Here is a 24713-nt window from a genome sequence, read left to right on the forward strand (position 1 = left end):
TTCCCAGAAAGCAGGGCTGCGGAGGGACAGGGTGGGGGACAGGGTAGGGGACAGAGCGGTCACATGGCGTGGTGTGTGTGTGAAGCCTGCGTCGTGCCCACATGAGCAGGGACTGAGCTCCTGGCCAGAGGCTGTGCCAGCACACCTGCCAACACCCCCCCCTCGCAGGGGCTGGAGTCAAGCACAGGGGCTGCGGGCCCCGGACCACCTGCAGACCTAGGCTCCCGGGGATGGGAGAGGGGCTGGGTGAGGCCCTGGGCCTCTGCTAAGGGCAGGGTCTGGCCGTCACCTGGAGGACGGCGCTTCAGGAAGGCTCTCTGACAGCCCCACCTCGCCCCTGGGTGGGGCACCAGGCTGCAGAAGAGGACTCCCCGGGCCGGGAGGGGAGGAGGGCTGAGCGTCACCTGACTTCCCTTTTCCTTTTCTCGGGCCATCTTCGTGCCTCTTTCTCTTCCTTTCACCCTCGCCTCTCCTTCCCCCACTGTGGTTGGCAGGATTCTCAGGGGCCCCCAAGCCCTGGTGTGCACATCCTGGAGGGACTTGGGAGAGACGAGATCTCACTCCCGAGAGAGGGTTACTGAGTCCACAGGGAGATTGTCCGAGTCGGGGGGAAGGGGGCCCATCCTACTCAGAAGGGCCTTCGTAGAGGGTGGGGAATCAGACGCCCTCCTGCAGTCGGGCAGGAAGGAAACAACAGCCTTTGAGAGCAGCCCACGGGAGCCGCGCAGCAGGAACTGCAGGAGCCTCTGGGAGCCAAGAGCGTCCCCAGAAAATAGCCAGAAAGCAAACGAGGACCGCAGTCCTCCAGCTTCGCCCAGCGAACTTGACTGCAGCTTTCTGAGCTCCTGAGCAGATGACCAGCCGCCCCACGGCTGGGCTCCTAACGTGCGGGAACTGTGAGGTCATTCATTTGATGCATTTGTGTTTAAGCTGCTAAGTGATTTGTTACGCAGCATAGGGGACGAATGCACCCTATCAACCAGGGCAGGAGAGCCGGCACTCGGGGCCTGGGAGCTCACGAAAGTTTCAGCTGTTGGAGTCTCCCCGTCTCAGTCACAGAGGGGGCAGGCCTGGCCCCAGGAGGTCAACAGGGCTCACCCTGCTCCAGAGCCAGGCTCCACCCAGGTTGGGGGGGAGCTTGACTGGGAGACGTATGGCGGAGGTGTGGGCCTGGGACCCTGACTTGGCCACCCCCAGCTCTTGCTTCCTGCCAAGCCCGCCGGGCACAGAGAGGCAGAGCTGCTCATGGGCACATGTCCCAGCCCCAGGGCAGCCAGCCCAGTGGGCTGGGGGGAGAACCAGGGTCTCCACTAGGGGTGCGTGCACCCCACCAGGTGTGCCCCAAGAGGCCCTTGGTGACCCCTACGAGGTCACCCAGACCTGCTGTCCTGCCTCTCCCATGTTCTCTGGATATGACACCAAAAGCACAGCAACAAAGGCAAAAATAAACAGGTGAGACCGTGTCAAAATAAAGTTTCTGCACAGCAAAAGAAACAATGAACAAAATGCAAAGGCACTCTATTAAACTGAGAAAATATTTGGAAGCCGTACATCTGATAAGAGGTTAATATCCAAAGCATAAGGAACTCATACAACTCAACAGCAAAACCCAAACAACCCAGTTAAGAAACGGGCAGAGGACTTCAGCAGACATTTCCCAAAGAAGATATTCAAACGGCCAACAGGCACATGAAGATGTTCTCAACATCACTAACCACCAGGCAGATGCAAATCAAAACCATAACGAGATGTCACCTCACCTCACCCCTGTTAGAGTGGCTGTTAACCAAAAAAACAACAGGTAACAAGTGTTGGTGAGGGTGTGGAGAAAAGGGAGTCCTTGTGCACTGTTGGTGGGAATGTAAACGTGTGTAGCCGCTATGGAAAACAGTATGGAGGTTCCTCAAAAAATTAAAAATAAAACCACCATATGATTCAGCAATCCCACCTCTGGGTATATATTTGAATGAAATGAAATCACAATCTTAAGAGATATCTGCACCCCTATGTTCATAGCAGCACTATTTACAATAGCCAAGACATGGGAACAACCTAAGTGCCCACTGACAGATAGATAAAGAAAGTGTGGCATGTACATACAATGGAATATTATTCAGTCATAAAAAGAAGGACATCTTGCCGTTTGTACCAACATGGATAAATCTTGAGGGCATCAGGCTAAGTGACATAAGTCAGACAGAGAAAGACAAACACTGTGTGATCTCACTTCTGTGTGGAATCTAAAAACATTGAACTCACAGAAACAGAGAGTAGAGGGTGGTTGCCAGGAACTGGGGGTTGGGGGACGTGGGGGGATGCTGGCCTAAGGATACAAACTTCTGGTTTTAAGATGGGTAAGTTCTGGGGATCTCATGTACAGCACGGTGACTATAGTTAATAATGCTGTATTTTATACAAACATGTAGCTATGAAAGGGAAGCTCTAATTCTCTCTTTGACAGCAACAAAACAAAATGGTAATTATGTGAGAAGGATGTGTTAGCTAACCTTATTGTGGTAAAGATTTCACGAAGTGTATGTGTATCAAATCACCCCATTGTATGTTTTAAACTTGCGTAATGTTGTATGTCTATTATATGTCAATCAAGCTGGAAAAAAAGAAAGGAAGGAAAGTCCTCCAGGGCACCTGGCAGGGCCCTCCGTCTCTTTGTTAAAGGAGGCCTGATGTTCCGCGCCCCACGCAGACCTCCCCTCACTCATTTGTGTGACAGCCTGTCTGTGGGCTCCTCTGGTTTTCAGGTTTAGGGTTACTTTTCCTGCCTCTGTGAACAATGTCATGAGCAGTAACACCCTTTCTCTTCTATCTCAATACGCCAGTGTCTTCAGTTCTGTGGAAGCAAGCCCAGGTAACGTGCTATGGGCTGAATTCTGTCCCCTCAAATTCATATGTTGGAGTCCTAACCCCCAGTACAGCTCAGAATGGGACTGCATTTGGAGACAGTCTTAATTTAAAGAGCTGATTAAGTTGCAGTAGAGACAGTAAGGTGGGCCCTAATCCAACACAACTGGTGTCCTTGAGAGGGGATTGGGACACAGATGCACACAGAGGGGTGTCCGTGTGAGGACCCAGGCAGAAGATGGCCATCTGCAAGCCAAGCAGAGAGGCCTCAGGAGAAACCAGCCGTGCCGACGCCCACACTGGGGACTTCCAACCTCCAGGACCGGGGGACAATAAATGTCTGTGCACTTTGTGACAGCTGCCCGAGCAAACCAGTACAGACTGGGATTTGGGGTGAAAGAGCACAGATGGTTCTTTGCGCTGCTGTTACTAGAGGACTTTCCACACGTGCTGTCGGATGTCCGTCTCCCTCCCGCGGGGCGGGACCTCGCTCTTGCTTTGCGTCCCGTTAGGTCATTCCTGTGGTTCTAAGGGAGCTCACTGGCGCTTGATTTGCATTCCGCTGACCATTAATGGTTGCGGGCACTTTTCGTGTGCTCTTTGCCGCTCGAAATTGCTCTCCAGTGAATTCATGCTCTTGGCCCGTTTTTCTACCGGATTCTTTGTGTGTCTCCCAGGTAACAGCCCTGGGCTGTCATTTTCCTTCTAGATAGCTTTTGTTTCTCTGAGCTCATCCTCTGTCTGTCGACTTTGTTTTCGGTGTCAGTCCATAGATGTGCTCTTCACTGTTCTACAGTCCAGCATGTTCATAACTTATTTTAAGTCCTTTGGGGTCTCCAGTCTTGCTTTAGTAAGGACACTTTACTGCTACGTTGTACACAGTCTCCCAGATTTTCCTGCAGTAACTTTTTCCGTTTTACTTTATTTTACATCTGAGTCTGTCATCCACTTGGAATTTACTTTTGGTTAAGAGGTAGGAGCGGCTGTACTCTTACACTCTTCCAGGAGGTACTCGCTGCTCTGGCCCCATTTGTGAAATGATGCTTCCTTTCGGAGTAACCGAAGCAAAGCTCTTGGCCCAGGGTGGCCTCTCGGCCGTGCTGGGGCACTTCCGGACTTTCTAGCCTGCTCCGTGGCACGCGCATCTGTTCTTGCACCAATGCCTTCAGCTGTGCACAGAGGCCAGACAACGCCCTTTCTTCCATTTTGCATGCTTTTGTTGTCTACTTGAGCATTTATCCTTCTGCCTCTGTCAGCTCCTGCCACTTTGACGAAATGCCACAGGCAAGGGACTTAAAGAGCAGACATTTCTTTTTTAAAAAAATAGATCTTTATTGGAGTATAATTGCTTCACAATACTGTGTTAGTTTCTGTTGCACAACAAAGTGAGTCTGCCATGTGCATACACGTCCCCATATTCCCTCCCTCTTGAGCCTCCCTCCCACCCTCCCTATCCCACCCCTCTGGGTCATCGCAAAGCACCGAGCTGATCTCCCTGTGCTATGCGGCAGCTTCCCACTAGCTATCTATTTTACATTCGGTAGCGTATATATGTTGATGCTACTCTCACTTCGCCCCAGCTTTCCCCTCCACCCCATGTCCTCAAGTCCCTTCTCTATGTCTACTTCTTTATTCCTGCCCTGCAACTAGGTTCATCAGTACCATTTTTTTTTTTAGATTCCATACATATGTGTTAGCATACGGTATTTGTTTTTCTCTTTCTGACTTACTTCACTCTGTATGACAGACTCTAGGTCCATCCAGCTCACTACAAATAACTCAGTTTCGCTTCTTTTTATGGCTGAGTAATATTCCATTGTATATATGAGCCACATCGTCTTTATCCATTCATCTGTTGATGAACATTTAGGTTGGCTCCATCTCCTGGCTATTGTAAATAGTGCTACAATGAACATTGTGGTGCATGTCTCCTTTTGAATTATGGTTTTCTCAGGGTATATGCCCAGTAGTGAGACTGTTGGGTCATATGGTAATTCTATTTTTAGTTTTTTAAGTAACATCCATACTGTTTTCCATAGTGGCTCTATCAATTTACATTCCCACCAACAGTGCAGCAGGGTTCCCTTTTCACTACACCCTCTCCAGCATTTATTGTTTCTAGATTTTTTGATAATGACTATTCTGACTGGCGTGAGGTGATACCCCATTGTAGTTCTGATTTGCATTTCTCTAACAATTAGTGATGTTGAGCATCTTTTCATGTGCCTCTTGGCCATCTGTATGTCTTTCTTGGTGAAATGTCTATTTAGGTCTTCCACCCATTTTTTAACTGGATTGTTTGTGTTTTTTTTGAGCTCCATGAGCTGTTTGTATATTTGGGGGATTAATTGTCTGGATATTTGTCTGTTGTTTCATTTGTAAATATTTTCTCCCATTCTGAGGGTTGTCTTTTTGTCTTGTTTATGGTTTCCTTTGCTGTGCAAAAGCTTTTAAGTTTATTTAAGTTCCATTTGTTTATTTTTGTTTTTATTTCCGTTACTCTAGGAGGTGGGTCAAAAAAGATCTTGCTGTGGTTTATGTCAAAGAGTGTTTTTCCTAAGTTTTCCTCTAAGAGTTTTGTAGTGTCTCGTCTTACATTTAGGTCTTTAATCCATTTGGAGCTTATTTTTGTGTATGGTGTTAAGTAGCGTTCAAATTTCATTCTTTTACATGTAGCTGTCCAGTTTTCCCAGCACCACTTATTGAAGAGGCTGTCTTTTTTCCATTGTTGTTCTTGTCTCCTTTGTCATAAATTAGGTGCCCATATGTGTGTGGGTTTATCGCTGGGCATTCTGTCTTGTACCATTGATCTATGTTTCTGTTTTTGTGCCAGTACCATACTGTCTTGATTACTGTAGATTTGTGGTATAGTTTGAAGTCAGGGAGTCTGATTCCTCCAACTCCTTTTTTCTTTGTCAAGATGAGAAGGCATTTATTTCTAAGTCCTGGAGGCTAGACATCTGAGATCAGGGTGCCACACGATCGAGTTCCAGTGAGGACCCCCGTCCTGGCTTGCAGACGACAGCCACGTCCTCACATGGTGGGGAATGAGAGCTCTGGTCCCCTCCTCTTACCAGGGCACTAATCCTATCATGGGCTCCACCCTCGTGACCTCATCTAACACCAGTCACCTCCCAAAGGCCTCACCTCCTAATACTATTGCACTGGGGGTTTAGGGCTTCACATCTGAATTTAGGGGGAGGGACACAAACTTTCAGTTTATAGCCCCTACCAGATAAACTTCAAAATAATTTTACCTAACTAAGGCAACACCAAAACCCCTACAGCCCTGTTGGGAATATAATAAAATTGCATTAAATTTAATCATAAATTTTAGGTTGATTTTTTTTTTTTAATCTTACGAGTTCTTATCCTGGAAAATGGTATGTCTGTTCTGTGTTCTTAAACAAGATGTGATAGTTTTCTTCACACTGATTGTAGAGTCAGGGTCTTCTCTGGAAAGCAGAAACCACTCCAGGTCTCTCAGGCAGAGGGAATGTAACATCGGGAGTGGTTCCTTGGACTGGAAGAGGGGAGGAACCACCCAGGGCATGGTGAAGTGAACACCAAGAGGTCAATTCTGCCCCAGGCAGGGCTGGGACTGGAGGGACAATGGGAGGAGGTAGAGCTCTGACCACAGCAAGGGCTCCCCAGCCTCATCCGGGACCATGGAGGGAGCGGCTTTCAGGTGGGAGCCGCAGCCACAGAGGAGACCACTGGAAACAGAGAGGGAGGGAGAGAAATACCCTTGCTCTTCCCTCCCCCCACCCTTCAATCTTGGGTCAGCACCTGCCATTGACCAAACTACCTGGAAGCAGAGGGAGGGGACCTGGAATCCTGACCAGAGCAGGAGAGGAGCAGGAAGTGTCTGAACACAGCACACACTCTCCCCTGTCTTCCTTGTTCCATTTTATCCCCAAGTAGTCATGGTTTTGTCACTATTGTGAATAGACTATTTTTTCTCCTCTTCGCTTCTAGATGGCTTATTATTTGAAAAGAGATGATATATTGATCTCATAATTAGATGACATTCTCTGACTCTATCATATTTTTCCTGTTAATTCTGATTTTTTAATACAATGTCTAGGATTGCAAAAACTCACAGTTTTTATCTCTTTCAACATTTATACGACATGTTTCATTTTCTTGTCTAATCACATATGCTGGAACCTCTAATGCAATATCAAATAATAATAGTGGGCCTCCCTGAGGAAGTTCTGATTTTAATTGAAATAGTTTGGTGTTTCACAATTTAGATCTTATCTGTGTGAAACAGTCATGCTGTCCCTCAATGGCAGCCTGGCAGCTGTGAGGTCAGCTGGCCACACTCCTGGAGACCTGCCAGTAGGGAGCCAGTGTGCCCAGGTAGATCAGAGTTTTTTACACAGGCAGCAAAGGTTATATCAGCGTGGTGTCAGCTCCCTATGTCCCTAATCCCACAGAATGACACCAAACCAGAGGGGCCAGGTGACAGCTGGCATGAGTGATGGGTTGCTCTGCCGTTGAGGAGCCCCTAAACTATGGTCAAACATTTATGTAGACTTACACAGAAGCCTGTGTGCCCCCAGAGGGACATCTCCTTGATCCAGGGGTGTCCACATGGCAGGACTCAGGTCAGACTGTGGTCAAACCTTGTCTACATGGCCCCTGAGGAGATGTGCAGGGTCTCCAGAGACCATGGTGGAGCCATTCCCCTACAGTTTGCTGCTGGTTTTCTAGATTTCTTTATTTGAGTTAAATAGTTTTCTTGTAAGGTTATTTTACTCAGGATGTCTTCTTTTGTTTGTTTTTGTTTTTTTGTCAGACTGATAAGTTTTATCAAACACCAGCTACTGGTGGGATTATAAGGTTGATTGATAAATTATGTAGCTAGGGTTCCTGGTACTGAACTATCCTTGTATGCCTGGAATAAAATGTAAAATAAATATTTTTCTCCATTCTATTTACTAATATTTTATTTATAATTTGTTTGCAAAGTGATTCAGGTTTTTAGTTATATTTTTCTGTTCTCTTTTAATTAGATAATTAAAGTTTCTCTGGCCACATGAATTAAATTGGGAAGTTTTCCATCTTTTCCCATGTGCCAGAATGTTCAAAATAACATGGGAATTGTACTATTATGATAGATAAAGCTGCTTTGACCACTCTAGTCCTGGTGATTAAAAAAAAAAACAGGGACTTCCCTGGTGTCACAGTGGTTGAGGGTCCGCCTGCCAGTGCAGGGAACACGGGTTCAATCCCTGGTCCGGGAGGATCCCACATGCCATGGAGCAACTAAGTCCGTGCGCCACAACTACTGAGCTCGCATGCCTAGAGCCCGTAAGCCACAACTACTGAGCTCGTGTGCCACAACTACTGAAGCCTGCATGCCTAGAGCCTACCCTCCACACAAGAGAAGCCACTGCAATGAGAAGACTGAGCACCACAATGAAGAGTGGCCCCTGCTCGCCACAACTAGAGAAAGCCCATGCACAGCAACCAAGACCCAATGCAACCAAAAATAAAAATAAATAGAGAAATAAATTTGTAAAATAATAAAAAAATAGAAACAACTTTATTAAGATATAACTTAGATACCATATGACTCACTCATTGAAGGTGTATAAATCAATGTGTTTTAGTATATTCACAAGGTTGCACAACCATTATCATATTCTAATTTTAGAACATTTTCATTCTTCATAAAAGAAACTCCTTTCCCATTAGCAGTCACTCCCATTCCTCCCTACCTCACCCCTAACCCTAGGTAACCACTAGTCTACTCCCTGTCTTTATAGATTGGCCTATTTTGGACACTTCATTATAAATGCGATCATACAATATGTGGTCTTTTTACTCACTTTTTTCACTTAGAATAATGTTTTCAAGTTTCATTCTTGTAAACATCCTTGTAGCATGTATCAGTAGTTCATTCCTTTTTCATTGCCAAATAATATTCCATTGTACAGATTATAACACATTTAATTTATCAATTAGTGGATATTTGGCTTATTTCCATTTCTGGCTATTGTGAGTAATATTGCTATGAAAATTTGCTTGTAAAAATTGTGAACATATATTTTCGTTTCTCTTGAGTATATACACTTAAGAATAGAATTACTGAATCATATGGTAAATCTATGTTTAGCATTTTCAGAAAATTCCAGATTCTGTTTTGCAAAGCAACTGCACACTTTTACATTCCCACCAGCAAATTATGAGAGTTCCAGTTTCTCCACATCCTCACCTACACTTGTTATTATCTGTGTTTTTGATTCTAGCTGTCTAGTGAGTGTGAGGTGGAATCTCATTGTGGTTTTGATTTGCATTTCCTTAATGAGTAATGATATAGAGCAGCTTTTCTTGTGCTTATTGGCCATGGAGATGACAGTCTCCATCTTTGGAGAAATGTCAGTTAAAATCCTTTGCTCGTTTTTAATTAGGCTATTTATCTTTTTATTATTGAATTGTAAGGGTTTTTTATGTATTATGAATACAAGTCCCTAATCAGATATATGATTTGCAAATATTTTCTCCCATTCTGTGGGTTGTACTTTCACTTTCTTGATGGTATCCTTTGTAGCATAAAGGTTTTAAAAGCCAATTTTAAAAAATTAATTAATTAATTAATTAATTTTTAATTTTTTGGCCATGCTGAGCAGCATGCCGGATCTTAGTTCCCTGACCAGGGATCGAATCCATGCCCCCTGCAGTAGAAGCGCAAAGTTCTAACTGCTGGACCGCCAGGGAATTCCCAAGGTGGTACATTTTGGTATAATTCAGCTATTTTTCTTTTGCCACTTGTGCTTTTGGTGTCATCTCTAAGGAATCATTGCCTAATGCAAGGTCATGAAAACTTACTCTTACGTTTTATTCTAAGAGTTGTATAATTTCATCGTTTACATTTTGGTCTATGACTCATTTTGAATTTTAATTTTGATGTATGGTAGGAATTAGTGGTCCAAGTTCATTCTTCTGTAAATGGACATATGGCTGTTCCAACGCCATTTATTCAAAAGATTATACTTTCCTCTACTTAATTGTCTTGGAAATCAATTTTTTGATTGAAATTTGTTGACTATAAATGTAAAGATTATTTTCTGAACTCTCAGTTTTATTCCATTGATCCATATATCTATCCTCATTCTAATAACATACTGTCTTTATACCTATAGGCTTGTAGTAGGTTTTGAAATCATAAAGTGTGAGTCCTCCAACTCTACTTATCTTCAAAACTTTTTACCTCTGATATTCTGGGTCCCTTGCCTTTATATATGAACTTTAGGATTTCAATTATGTCAATTTCTGTAAAAATGTCAGCTGAGATTTTGATAGAAATTATGTTGAATCAGTAGATCAATTTTGGGAGTATTGCCATCTTAACAATATTAAGCCTTCCAATCCATGAGCTTTGAATGTCTTTTTATTTCTTTTGATTGTCTTCAATTTCTTTCAATAATGTAGTTTTCAGTGTGCAAGTCTTGCACTTCTTTTGTTAAATGAATTCCTAAACATTTTATTTTTTGATGCTACTATAAAAGGAATTGTTTTCTTAATTTTGTTTTTGGATTGTTCACTGTTAGTGTACAGATTAACAATTGATCTTTGTATATCAATCTTGTGTCCTGCAAACTTGCTAACTTGTTTATTAACTATAGCAGCTTTTTGTGGGTTCCTTAGGATTTTTTAAAATACACATAGTACTGCAAATAAAGAGAGTTTACTTCCTTTCTAATCTGAATGCCTTTTATTTCATTTTCTTGCCTAGTTGCCTTGGCTAGAACCTCTGGTACAATGTTGAATAAAAAGAGCAAGAGCGGACATCCTTGTCTTATTTCTGATCTTAGGAGGAAAGGCTTTCAATCTTTCACCATTAAGTATGAAGTTAGCTGTGAGTTTCTTGAACTTGCTTTTTATCAGGTTAGGGAAATTCTCTTTTATTCTTAGAATGTTGAAATTTTTTTTTAATCACAGAAGAGTATTGATTTTGCTAAATACTTTTTCTGTATCTATTGAGATGATCATGTGAATTTTGCTCTTTATTCTCTTAATATGGTACATTACATTAATTGATTTTTGTATGGTAAGTGAACCTTGCATTCCTGGGATAAATCCCATTTGGTAATGGTATAAAATCATTTTTATATGTTGCTGGATTTGGTGTGCTGTTATTTTGTTGAGAATTTTACCATCTATATTAACAAGGGAATTCCCTAGGGATATTGATCTATAATTTTCTTGTGATGTCTTTGTCAAGTTTTTGTATCAGGTTAAAACTGGCCTCATATAATGAGTTGGGAAGTGTTTTCTCCTCTTCCATTTTTTGGAAGAGTTTATAAAGGATTCATATTCTTTGAACTTTTGGTAGAATTCACCAGTAAACCTACTGGACTTGGGCTTTTCTTTGTGGGAAATTTTTGATTTCTAATTCAATCTGTTGTTATAAGTCTGTTAAGATTTCTGCTTCATCTTAAGTTAGTTTTGGAAGTTTATCTCTTTCTAGAATTTTGTCCATTTCATCTAAGTTATAGGCTAGCACATGGTCTATTCTGAAGAATCGTTCATGTGTAATGAGAAGAATGTGTGTTCTACTGTTTCTGGGTAGAGTGTTGTACAGATGTCTTCTAGGTCTGTTGAGTTTATAGTGTTGTTAAGTCTTCTTTTCTTTATTGATATTCTGCCTGTTCGTTCTACCCAATGTTGAAAGTGGGGTATTGATGTCTCCAACTTTTGCTGTTGAATTTTCTATTTCTCCATTTCTCCCTTCAGTTCTGCTCAGTTTTACTTCACATATTTTTGGAGTCTGTTCCTAGTTGCATATGTGTTTAAAGTAGTTATATGTTCCTGATGGAATGACCCTTTTATCACTGTGAAATGGTCCTCTTTATCTCTGGTAATGTTTTTTTGTCTGTTTGTTTGTTTTAAAGTCTATTTTGTTTGATTATAGTACAGCCACGCCAGTACTTTTTTGATTATTTACATGTTACCTTTTCCATTCTTTCTTTCAACCTATTTGCATCTTTGAATATAAATGCGTCTCTTGTAGACAACATATAGTTGAATCTTGGTTTATTTTTTAGACAATCTGATGATCTCTGCCTTTTGATTGGATTGTTTAACTTATTCACATTTAAAGTTATTACTGATACGATTAGATTTGCATCTGCCATTTTGCTTTTTGTTTTCGATGTCTCTTTGTTTTTTTTTTTTTTTGTGGTACGCGGGCCTCTCACCGTTGTGGCCTCTCCCATTACGGAGCACAGGCTCTGGACGCGCAGGCTCAGCGGTCATGGCTCACGGGCCCAGCCACTCCACGGCATGTGGGACCCTCCCGGACCAGGGCACAAACCCACGTCCCCTGCATTGGCAGGCAGACTCTCAACAACTGTGCCACCAGGAAAGCCCTGTCTCATGTTATTTTTGTTCCTTGTTTCTTTACTGCTGTATTTTGTATAAAGTGGTTGTTTTCATGGAACATGAGGAATCATTAATTCCTTTAAAATTTAAAAATTACATATTTGAGTTATTTACCTTAATTTATCAGAATCTAGTTCAGATTTATTCTTAGTTCCAGGAAAATACAGCAACTTTACTCTTACATTGCTTCATGCCCTCCCCTTTTTTGTACTATTATTATATATCTTACACCCCCATATATTGTAAACCCAACAATACATTGCTAAAATTATTACTTATATAGTCATGTCTTTTTTCTTCCAGTTTTATTGAGATATATTTGACACGCAGCACAATATAAGTTTAAGGTGTACAACATAATGATTTCATTTGCTTGAGTCATGAAATGATTAGCACAATAAATTTAGCATCATCTCACATAGACACAAAATTAAAGAAATGGAAAATTTTTTCTTGTGATGAAAACTCTTAAGGTTTACTCTTTAACGACTGTCATTATAACACGCAGCAGGGTTGGTTATCCTTATCACGCTGTACCTCACATCCCTAATACTTATTTACCTTATAACTGGAAGTTTGTACCTTTTGATATTCACCTCTGCCTCCGCTAACCATAAATCTGATCTTTTTTTCTATGAGTTTGTTCGTTTTTGAAGCATAATTGACCTACAACACTATGTTAGTTCCTGTTATACAACATAATGATTTGGTATTTCTGTACATTTCAGAAAGATTACTATGATAAAGTCTAGTTATGATCTGTCACCATACAAAGATATATCATAATTATTGACTATTTTCCCCACACTGTACCTTTCATACCTGTGCCTCATTTATTTTGCAACTAGTAGTTTGTCCCTCTTAATTTCCATCACCTATTTCTTTCCCCATTCAATCCCCTCCCCTCTGGCATCTACCTATTTGTTCTTTGTGTCTATAACTCTATTTCTGTTTTGTTATGTTTTTCCACATATAAGTGAAATCATACAGTATTTATCTTTCTTTTTCTAACTTATTTCACTTAGCATAATACCCTCTAGGTCTACCCATGTTGTCGCAAATGGCAAGGTTTCACAATTTTTTTTGGTTGGATAATATTTCATTGTATATATACACTACGTCTTCTTTATCCATTCATCTGTCGATTGTCACTTAGGTTGCTTCCATATCTTGGCTGTTGAAAATAATGTTGCAATGAACATAGGGAGGCATATATCTTTTCAATTATTGTTTTTGTTTTCTTTAGATAAATGCGCAGGAGTGGAATTTTTAATTTTTTGAGGAATTTCCATACTGTTCCCCACAATGACTGCACCAATTTCCATCTCCATCAACCTTGTTATTTGTTGTCTTTTTGATAATAGCCTTTCTGATAGTTGTGAGGTGATATTTCATTGTGGTTTGATTTGAATTTCCCTGATGATTAGTGATGTTGATCATCTTTTCATGTGCCTGTTGACCATCTGTTTGTCTTCTTTGGAAAAATGTCTCTTCAGGTCCTCTGCCCATTTATTTTTTTGTCGTACGCGGGCCTCTCACTGCTGTGGCCTCTCCCGTTGCGGAGCACAGGCTCCGGACGCGTAGGCTCAGCGGCCATGGCTCACGGGCCCAGCCACTCTGCGGCATGTGGGATCTTCCCAGACCGGGGCACAAACCCATGTCCCCTGCATCGGCAGGCGGACTCTCAACCACTGTGCCACCAGGGAAGCCTTCTCTGTCCATTTTTAAATTGGGTTGTTTGTTTTTTGGTATTGAGTTGTATGGGTTCTTTGTATATTTTGGATATTAACCCCTTATTGAATATATTATTTGCAAATATCTTCTACCATTCAGTAGGTGGCCTTTTTTTTTTTTTTTTAACGAAAGTGATACACTTTTAAAATATATATATTTATTTATTTATTTGGCTGTGTCAGGTCTTAGATGCAGCACGCAGGCTCTTCGTTGCAATGCATGGGCTTCTCTCTAGTTGTGGTGTGTGGGCTTAGTTCCCCCACGGCATGTGGGGTCTTATTTCCCTGTCCAGGGATTGAACTGGTGTCCCCTGTATTGGAAGGCAGATTCTTAACCACCAGGGAAGTCTGGCCTGTTTGGCTTTTTTTTTTTTTTTTGCGGTACGCGGGCGTCTCACTGTTGTGGCCTCTCCCGTTGAGGGCACAGGCTCCGGACGCACAGGTTCAGCGGCCATGGCTCACGGGCCCAGCCGCTCCGCGGCATGTGGGATCTTCCCGGACTGGGGCACGAACCCGTGTCCCCTGCATCGGCAGGCGGACTCTCAACCACTGCGCCACCAGGGAAGTCCCTGTTTGGCTTTTTAATAGTTTCCTTCACTGTGCAAAAATTTCTTAGTATGATGTAGTCCCGTTTGCTTATTTTTCTTAATTTTAATTTTTTGCCGCACTGCAGGGCATGTGAAACTTCCCCAAACAGGGATCGAACCCATGCCCCCTGCAGTGGAAGCATGGAGCCTTAACCACTGGGCCACCGGGGAAGTCCTCCCATTTGTTTACTTTTGCTTTTGTTTCCTTTCCCTGAGGAGACATATTAAAAAAAAATTACTAAGACTGATGTCAAAGAGCATACTGCTGATGTTTTCTTCTAGAAGTTTTATGGTTTCTGGACTTACATTTAAGTCTTCAAACCATTTTGAGTTTATTTTTGTATATGGTGTGAGAAAGTAGTCCGGTTTGGTTCTTTTGAAAGTTGCTGTCTGGTTTTTCCAACACCATTTACTGAAGATGCAGTTTTTTCCCTATTGCAAATTCTTGTCTCCTTTGTTGTAGATTAATTGCCCATATAAGTGTGGGCTCATTTCTGGGCCCTCTGTTCTGTTCCGTTGATCTATGTGTCTGTTTTTATGCAAATACAACACTGTTTCGATGACTGTCACTTTGTAGTATAGTTTGAAATCAGGGAGCATGGTATCTCCAGCTCTGTTCTTTTTTCTCAAGACTGTTTTGGCTAATCAGGGTCTTTGTGTTTCCATACAAAGTTTAGAATTATTTGTTCTGGTTCTGTGAAAAATACCATTGGCATTTTGATAGGAATTGCATTGAGTCTGTAGATTACCTTGGATGGTACTGTTATTTTAATAATATCGATTCTTCCAATCTATGAACACTATATATCTTTCCATTTGTTTGTGTTGTCTTCAATTTCTTTCATCAGTATCTTATAGTTTTCAGAGTACAAGTCTTTTACCTCCTTTATTAGATTTACTCCTAGGTATTTTATTCTTTTGAATGTGATTGTAAATGGGATTGTTTTCTTAATTTCTCTTTCTGATAGTTCATTGTTGGTGTATAGAAATGCAACAGATTTCTGTATATTAACACATTATTGACTGGGGTATTTTTGCAGAAACTAATGCCTGTGGCCAGCAATTTGTTATGTAAGTGAATATTGAAACACCTGCGTTTGAGTAAATATCAACAACTTTTTTTGCATTTAATGTAGTCATTTGAAACTTTGTACATGTCTTACTAAAGCATTCTAATATTTCATTAGAGTGTGATAAGCAGTATAGCAGGCACCTCTGTGTGGGGGAAGAGAACATCTATTACAAATATACCATGTTTCACTGTGTTTTCCCCTGGAAAAGCAGACTCTACACTTTCTGGCAGCATTTTTTTTAGTCCTGTGGGTATTATTTTCTCTAGAATATGTTCTTTTATTTTACTTGATAGTTGACAAGGTGGATCTTTGCAGGGGGCTCTTTTAGAAACACCACAAGAAGGACCAGGTGCGAGACTACAAGTACATTCACCAGGACGGTCAGTTACCCATTCTCTAGATACTGCTAACAAAAATTGTTTGTCTAAGTCATTTTGTTCTGTGCATTAAGGGCTACAATAAAATTTAAACGCATTGAATAACCACAATTACTCAAATAGAAACCCACTTTCTTATACCATTTTCGAGTTTTCCGGGGGATATTGAAGTTTACCAGATATTGATTGGATCAATCAACTCCTTTCATATATTTATTATACTCCAATATACAAGGGGCCTTAGTTATCTTCCTTTCCTGTAGATGCTATGGAGACATCATGAATAGTTGTTACCATAGCCTCTTGTCTTTCCATATAAGAAGAATCACTTCTCCCTTCCATAAGAATGTCATTTCTCCCCTCTGTAGATTTTTAGATTTCTCTTTTAATTGGTTTGGTAGACCATGATTTTCTCTTATAGTCCCACAAACTCCGGTTTTATTTTTCAATAATATTTCGGATGTGAACACACTATTGTAATAATTGTCTTGGTAAATACGGTGGCATGAACCAAGGCAAGGTTGTAGGACTGATAATATTGTTTCTTGCAGTTTCTTTCCTTCACCCATCTAAATCTCAATGTTGCATATATATCCAGTTTCACTTTCGCTAACCATCCTGACCATAATGCCATATTTTGTAAGTTTTCTGGGATTATAGTTTTTGAATCGGAGTCGTCCTCTCCACTTTATCGTTGCTTCCTCAAGTGATGGCTCTTGTTTGGGTATGTAGATCGATTGAAATTTTGGTAGAAAGTAATCCAAAAGAGGTTTAACTTTTGAAAATCTGTCTGCAGGAAGTGGAGTTTCTGAGTTATCGTTAAAGTGAAGAAATGTCATTATTTGTTTGAACCTTTTTCTCGTCATAATCTTTGGAAAGATAGGTATTTCAGGTAAGGGATCAGTTGACCAATATTCTTTCCAGTGTGACTTTCTTATTTGTCCCATCAAAATCATTAATCCAGGGACTTCCCTGGTGGCACAGTGGTTAAGAATCCGCCTGCCAATGCAGGGGACACGGGTTCGAGCTCTGGTACGGGAAGATCCCACATACCGCGGAGCAACTAAGCCTGCGAGCTGCACTACTGAGCCCGCATGCCACAACTACTGAAGCCTGTACGCCTAGAGCCCATGCTCCGCAACAAGGGAAGCCACCGCAATGAGAAGCTCACACGCCGCCATGAAGAGTAGACCCTGCTCGACACAACTAGAGAAAGCCCATGCGCAGCAACGGAGACACAAAGCAGCCATAAATAAGACATAAATTTACTAAAAAAATTATTAATCCAAGAAACTTCTTCATGTCACTATTGGTTACATCAGTCCATTTTAAAGCCTTATCACACTTTTTATATGACTTTTCATTCTGTTGGTGATACAAGTTTGTTTGAGAAGTGACCAACTTGAAAAAGATGTTACCAAAAATGAATTCTGTTATTTCACTCTTTGTGGGTTATTACATTCTACAGTTGTACCTGACACATCTGTAAAGTCTTCTAATTTTCGTGAAATGTTGTCTTCCATCCACTCTTCTGTAGAAGCAAAGGAGCATTCCCCAGCACCATGAGTTTCATTTTCACTTTCCGTATCGGAGTCAATCATTAAGGTTTTCTGTCTTTTTGTTGGTCTAATAGTCAAATCATCTGAATCAGAATTATATTCTGAAGAACTATCATCTTCCAAGACACTAGTATATATGTCACTTGGACAATCAGAGAAAGTATCCGCATAAAATTGCCCCCAAAATTCTTTACTCAAAATTTTACAATGCGTCATTTTTGAAAATTTTATGGTAATAAACTTGCATTTACAATATACACAAGGTTGGAATAAAAACCTAATGGAGCAAAATGTGAATGATAAAGACAATCATAAGTTGTATAATGAACACTTGATCGATTTTTTTTTAAGATTTTTGTTTTTTAACGTGGACCATTTTTAAAGCCTTTATTGAATTTGCTACAATATTGCTTCTGGTTTATGTTTTGGTTTTTTGGCCACAAGGCATGTGGGATCTTAGCTCCCCAACCAGGGATTGAACCCGAAACCCCTGCATTGGAAGGCAAAGTCTTTAACCACTGGACCACCAGGGAAGTTCCAATCAATTTTAAGCTCTAACAACTTTGCATGGCGATGTTAATTGTATCACTCTGTAAAAATGTATTGATTAATCTCCAGTCAATAAATTGTTAATTTTGTATCCTGCAACTTTACCAAATTCATTGTTGAGCCATAGTAATTTTTTGGTGGCATGTTGAGGATTTTCTGTGTATAGTATCATATCATCTGCAAATAGTGACTGGATTACTTCTTCCTTTCCAGTTTGGATTCATTTTATTTCTATTTCTTCTCTTATTGCTGTTGCTAGGACTTCCAATACTATGTTGAATAAAAGTGGTGAGAGTGGGCATCCTCATCTTCTTCCTGATGTTAGAGGAAATGCTTTCAGCTTTTCACTGTTGAGTATGATGTTAGCTGTGGGCTTGTCGTATATGGCCTTTATTATGTTGTTTTCTCTATGTTCTCTCTATACCCACTTTGTTGAGAATTTTTATCATAAGTGTATGTTGAATTTTGTCGAACGCTTTTTCAGCTTCTATTGAAATGATCATGTGATTTTTATATTATGTCTTTTAAAGAGGCTAAGAGAATGGAGAACAAGTATATATTTATAGATTTTTTTATGTTAACCTTTTTATTTATCTTTTTAATTTTGCTTCATTTCTTTGTTTGGATTTGAATTAATATTCTGCAATGCAGCTTTCCCCCAATACAGCTTTTTCCCACCACTTTTGTGCTGTTATTATCAAATATATTACATGTCTATGATTAGACCCCAAAATACAACTACAGACATATTGTGTTATGAAATTTCTTTTTAAGTAAGTCAAGAAAAAAGGAAAACTATGCAAGTATACAGTCTTTTGTTATTATCAAAGTAATTACCTATACTGATGCTTTTGTTCATGTGGATTTGAATGACAGTCTTGTGTTACTTGATTTCAGTCTGAAGAACTTCTTTTGATATTTCTTAGAAAACATATTTGTTAACAGCTAACTACCTCAGTTTTTATTTGGGAATACCTTTATCTCACCTTCATATTGTTGTTGTTGTTGTTGTTGCGGTACGCGGGCCTCTCACTGTTGTGGCCTCTCCCGTTGCGGAGCACAGGCTCCGGACGCGCAGGCTCAGCAGCCATGGCTCACGGGCCCAGCCGCTCCATGGCATGTGGGATCTTCCCGTACCGGGGCATGAACCCATGTCCCCTGCATTGGCAGATGGACTCTCAACCACTGCACCACCAGGGAAGCCCCTCACCTTCATATTTTAAAGAGGTTTGCTGGATATGAGACTTTTGGTTGGCAGATTTTTCTTTCAGCACTTTGATTAATCTGGCCTCCATAGTTTCTAAGTGAGCTGTTATTTTTATCAGGGTTCCTTTATATATGATGAATTAGTTTTCTCTTGCTGCTTTCATGATTTTATTTCCTTTGTCTTCAATGTTTTGGTTATGATGGATTTGGGTGTGTATCTCTTTGTGTTTATACTTGTAATATGGAGTTTCTTGGATATGAATTTCATGTTTTTCATCAGATTTGGGACGTTTTTGGCCATTGCTTCTTCAAGTACTTTTTCTGTCCTTTTCTGGCACTCCCATTATACATATATTGGTGTTCTTAATGGTGTTCCACATTCCACTGAGGCTCTGTTCATTTCTCTTCATTTTTTCCCTCTGATCTTCAAATTGCATGATCTCTATTGATTTACCAGTAAGTTCACTGATTCTTTCTTCTGCCAGCCCAAATATACTGTTAAGCCCCTCTAGTGATTTTTCATTTTACTTCTTGTACTTTTTAACTCAAGAATTTCCAGTGGCGTCCCGGTCGCAATAAACGCACCTAATGCCTAGATCTTGGCTTCGAATACCATTCTAATACCAGCAGAAGGAACCAGAGATCCTTGGAGAAAGGCTGATTATAGGGTTGGGGCAGGGCTTACACAAGAGGAGCCCGGAGTGTCCTGTAGTGCCAGGAAGTAAATGCGTGTTTAAAAACCCCACGATGATGGGTTTATGTCCAAGTTACACAGGAGCCCACTGAAAGAGCTTCTGATCGCCAAAGCCGGAAAAATTTAAGCACCAAAATAAAGCAGTATAAGATTATAACCCAAAGCATAAAATAAATATCTATGAGTCCATACTGATATAAGTAACTGATTGAATAAATACATAAATGGAGAAGAAGAAACAAACGTTCTGTGTAAAAAAATTCTAAATAACAATGTAAATAATTTGTTCTTCTCCCTCCTTAACATGGGCTGCTCTAGTGACTTCCTTCCAAAGAATAAAGTATTCAAAGTGTGAAAAAAAGTAAATTTTAAAGTGAAATAAGGGAGAACCCTGACAAGCGCTACCTCAGCTGGGTGATGAAGGTCAACGTTGACAGTGATACGTCCTGCTGGCAGCATGTACCCTTCATACGATGTGATGAGGATCGTTCTTCATCTCCGTGGTCTTCCTCCCCCAAACCCACAGCTCCAGTCTAATCATGAGAAGAACATCAGACAAATTTCAAGTGAGGGTCATTCTATAAAATACCTCTAATTTTTCTCATGTTTGGGTTCCTACATGTATCCTCAAAGTCCTTTATCTGTTGTATCATAATTTCTTTCTCCTTATATGTTTGCTCTTTGCTCATACTTTTTATACTTCATCTTCCAGCCCACTGACTTGGGTCTAAAAGACGACCATGCTATCCTTCAATCTGTCTACTGAAATTCTTCTTGTTAACTCCAGTAACAAGTGTGCACTGCCCTTGAAGCTACTTAAGTGTCTGTTACTGTCATCGTTTTACTCTACTTTTCCTATCTCCTCTCTATCAGCAACATGTGTTCTTTTGGGACACAAGAGACTGATTTTTGTCTCTTGCGGTTGCCCTCCTCCACCTGCCTTGTTTGGGGTATTTTCTTTCTTGGTTCCCTGAGTCTCAGAAGTGATTGTTGTGTTACCTACACACAGCAGTTCTGCAGGGGGTGGAGGGGTGGACTCTGCTGTGGCTGGTGGTGTAGAAATAGGTACGGTGCCAACCAAGTGGTCTCCTAAGCTGCTTCCATCTTTCAATCTCTTCCTATCATCCCAGGGCCACCTGGGAGGCAGGATCCATTTCAGGGGAGGGGGGTAGATAGATTTGAGAGTGGAGAGGACAAAGCTATGCTTCCAGAATATTCTTCCCACCATTTAACCTGGAAAGTCACATCAGACCTCTCTCAGACATGCCAACTCTATGCCCTTGAATGAGATAAAGAGACCAGGTTGTCCCCATGAGGACCAAAGCCAAAGCCACTTGTTTCTGGAACTTTCCAAAGGAAAGCACATCTCCGACTCCACCAAGGATGACGTGTTCTGCACATCAGTCAGTTAAGGTTTTGTGAGTCACATATTCTGCAACAAAGTGATATAAAGAGATAGCTTTTCTCTCCCACAGCAGTGCCCTGCCAGGGACCATTGGAGCAGAGCAATGAGGATGGCTGAGGGAGAAATCCAGGGGCACTTGGACCATCTCCCGGAGCACGGTCTGAGCGCCTCGATGGTGAGCCCATAATGTCAGGGAGAGATGGCTGGAGACTCAGGGAATAAACAATTGGCCACAGGACTGTCGGATTTAAGAAGGACTGGTTTATTTCCTGGCTCCTTCCTTCATTTCTCCCTTCATCGACTCACCCTTGGCCCGTGATCCGTACGTAAGCGAGTCAGACATCTCTTTTATGAGTCAGATCTTTTCTACGAGCTGCGGACCCATGGACACATCTGACGATCTCCTCACCTGCACACCCAAGCACCCCAAACTGATGAGTTCAGCTCACATCCTCTACCCTGGACAGTACCTCTTCCTTTTGGGGGGAGCAGAAGAAAGAGATATGATGTGGAGGTTCCAGAAGCCTGGCCACCATCCCACCCCATTGCTATGCTACGCCCATTGCGTACCGTTGTCTGGGAAAACTGAGCCCATTAGGGGGGCCACAGGGTGGGGTGGGGGAGACAGTGTGCGCTGCGGGTGCTGTGGACACATCCTCCCAGAGACGAGTGGAGGATGGCAGTGCAGAGGAGGCAAGCCCTGGGGCCCTGGGGCTGGGAAGGAGGGCAGTCGGAGACCCCAGAAGGGCCTGGGATCCCTGGGCTCTGAGCCCAGCAGTAACAGGGCTGCAATTTGGTGGAGCCCAGCAGTAACAGGGCTGCTTATTTTTTATTTCAATATGGGAACGTCTTTGGCAATAAGTCCTTGGATAAGGGCTCCCGTCTCCTCTTAGAGTTTGTCCAGTGAGCTTCCTGGGTGGGGGCAGGGTGGGGATAACGAGAGCCACAGGGTTTGGGGAGGGGCCCGCCAGTGGGTACCAGAGAATGGGCGCATGGCCATCCTGACTGGTCACTATGACCAAGTAGGTTTTGTTCCAGGAACGTAAGCATAAAATAGTGCCAGGAAATCTTGTGTAGTTCACTTCATCGGCAGATCACAAGAGAGAAGCTTAGGGTCATTTCAGAGGATGCAGACTGCATTTAACCCCACCCCCTTCATGGTGGAAACTCTTGGATAATTAGAGATACAAGGGCGACCTTAACAGGTGAAGGGCAACTGCTACAAACACAGCAGACCCCAGGCTTCCATGAAAACTTCAGATGCAACCCACTGAGGTCGGGACCAGGGGAGCTGAGGTCTCTCACAGCTATTACTCTGGCCTGTGTTACCAGACAGGAAGAAAAGTGGGGGGGAGGACTGGAAAGGAGACACGAGTCACCATTTATGTAGACAACGTAACTTCCTACATAAAGAAATTTCCTAAGAAACTTTACAGTTAGAACTAACAAGGTTTGATATAAGGAGATAAAAAAATCCATGGCATGGTTACCTAACAGCCATTACTAATTGAAAAGTGCAAAGAAGAAACGTGCCACCCACAATAGCAATAGACCTATTGATTAGCAGTAAAGAAGGATGTGCAACACCTCCAGTGAGAAAACAGTACAGTTTTACTGGAGGATAGCGGGGAAGGTTTAACTGTGGGAGAAACGTAGCATGGGTAGGAAAACTCAGTTTTAAGTGTTCGGTTCTCTTGTAAAATAATCTATAAATTAAATGCAATTTCATCCTAGCAGCGTTCTTCATGGTACCCGTTCAAGTGAATTTCTGCTTCACGTGGAACACTGAAGGACCAGGTATAGTCAAGCCAAGTTTGAAGAAGGAGCAGCAAGGGACTTGTTCCACCAAATGTCAAGGCTCTGGCCATGGCTACCATAGACTGCATGAACAGACAGGTCCGTGGAACAGAGCAAAGCCCCAAACCAAACCTGTGCACACATGAAAACGAGACGCACCAGAGGTAGCTACAGATCAGCAGGCAGTCACTTGCCACCAGTAGAAAAGTAAAATAATTCAGATCATGATCTATTTCTGTACAGAGAATAAATTTCATATGGGTTAAGGTCCTACATTCGAAATGCCAAACTTTAGAACCTTGAGAAAAAACTATAGGAAAATGGCTTTATGACGTCAGGGACAGAAAAATTTCTTAAGCAAGACATGCAAACACAAATCATAAAATTGAAGTTTGACAAATTTGACTACCTTGTAATTAGTAGCTTCTGTACAACAAAAGCCACCATTAATAAAGTTAAAAAAAAAACAAAACAAACAAACAAAAAAAAAACAAACAAAAAAAACAAGACACAGACCATGAGGAATTATTTTCTATAAACTGAACAGACAAATGATTATTATCCAGCATATATAAAGAGCTCACAGTAATCAATACAAAAAAAGAATCAATTAAAATAGGCCAAGGATATGACCACGCAATTAACAGAAGGGGTAACTGAACGGCCAATGACCATGAACAGAGGTACTTTCTCCCCAGGAACCAGGGAAATGCAAATTAAAGCAGCAGTTTTACAATCGTCCCATTAACAAAGGTTAAGGATCTAGCAGTAATAATGTTAGCAGTGAGCGAATGAGCTGTTGGACAAAGCTAGGGAGGGTGCACTGGCTCCACCCTTTGAAGAGAAATGTGTCCCCTCCTGGAGCCTGGCAGATCCCTCCCCCTGGCAAGTCCATCTCTCCTTCTGAGGACATTGTTGCATTTTGCACAAGAACCGGAAATGTGCCTGTCGGGCGGCCCCTCTTACGACACGACCCGTCAGAACAGTGGAATGTGTCAGGTGGGGATGGACCACATGGCATTCTTAGGATGGAGGCCTCACAGACATGGGCCAACCTGGACACGTGATGTAGTGTGAGAAAAGACAAGAGACGCAATTATACACCGGGTCCGATTTGTGTAAAGTCTTAAAACACACATATCTTTATTAAAAAAACAACACGCTATATTGTAGTAAAGATATCAAGGCATGATCGGTAAGGATGTCGAGGGGGAGAGAGGGAAATTGGGTGGGTGGTTGGTGCACAGGGCTCCCCTCGATTTTCATGTAACACTTCTCGAAACATTACGTGAAGCAAACGCGGCAGAATGCTAATGTTTGTTAGGTCTCGGTGGTGGGTACAAATTATCCTGTGTCATTTGCTCCGAGTGTTCAAACTATCCCATAATAAAACAATGGGACAAAGAATATAGATCAGGGAGGAGGGTGCAACTGAGAAGAAATAGGAGAAGACAAAAGATGCTAAGATAGCAGAATAG

This window comes from Leucopleurus acutus (genome assembly GCF_964270905.1).
Source record: "Leucopleurus acutus genome assembly, chromosome: 1".
Classification (NCBI taxonomy): Eukaryota; Metazoa; Chordata; class Mammalia; order Artiodactyla; family Delphinidae; genus Leucopleurus; species Leucopleurus acutus.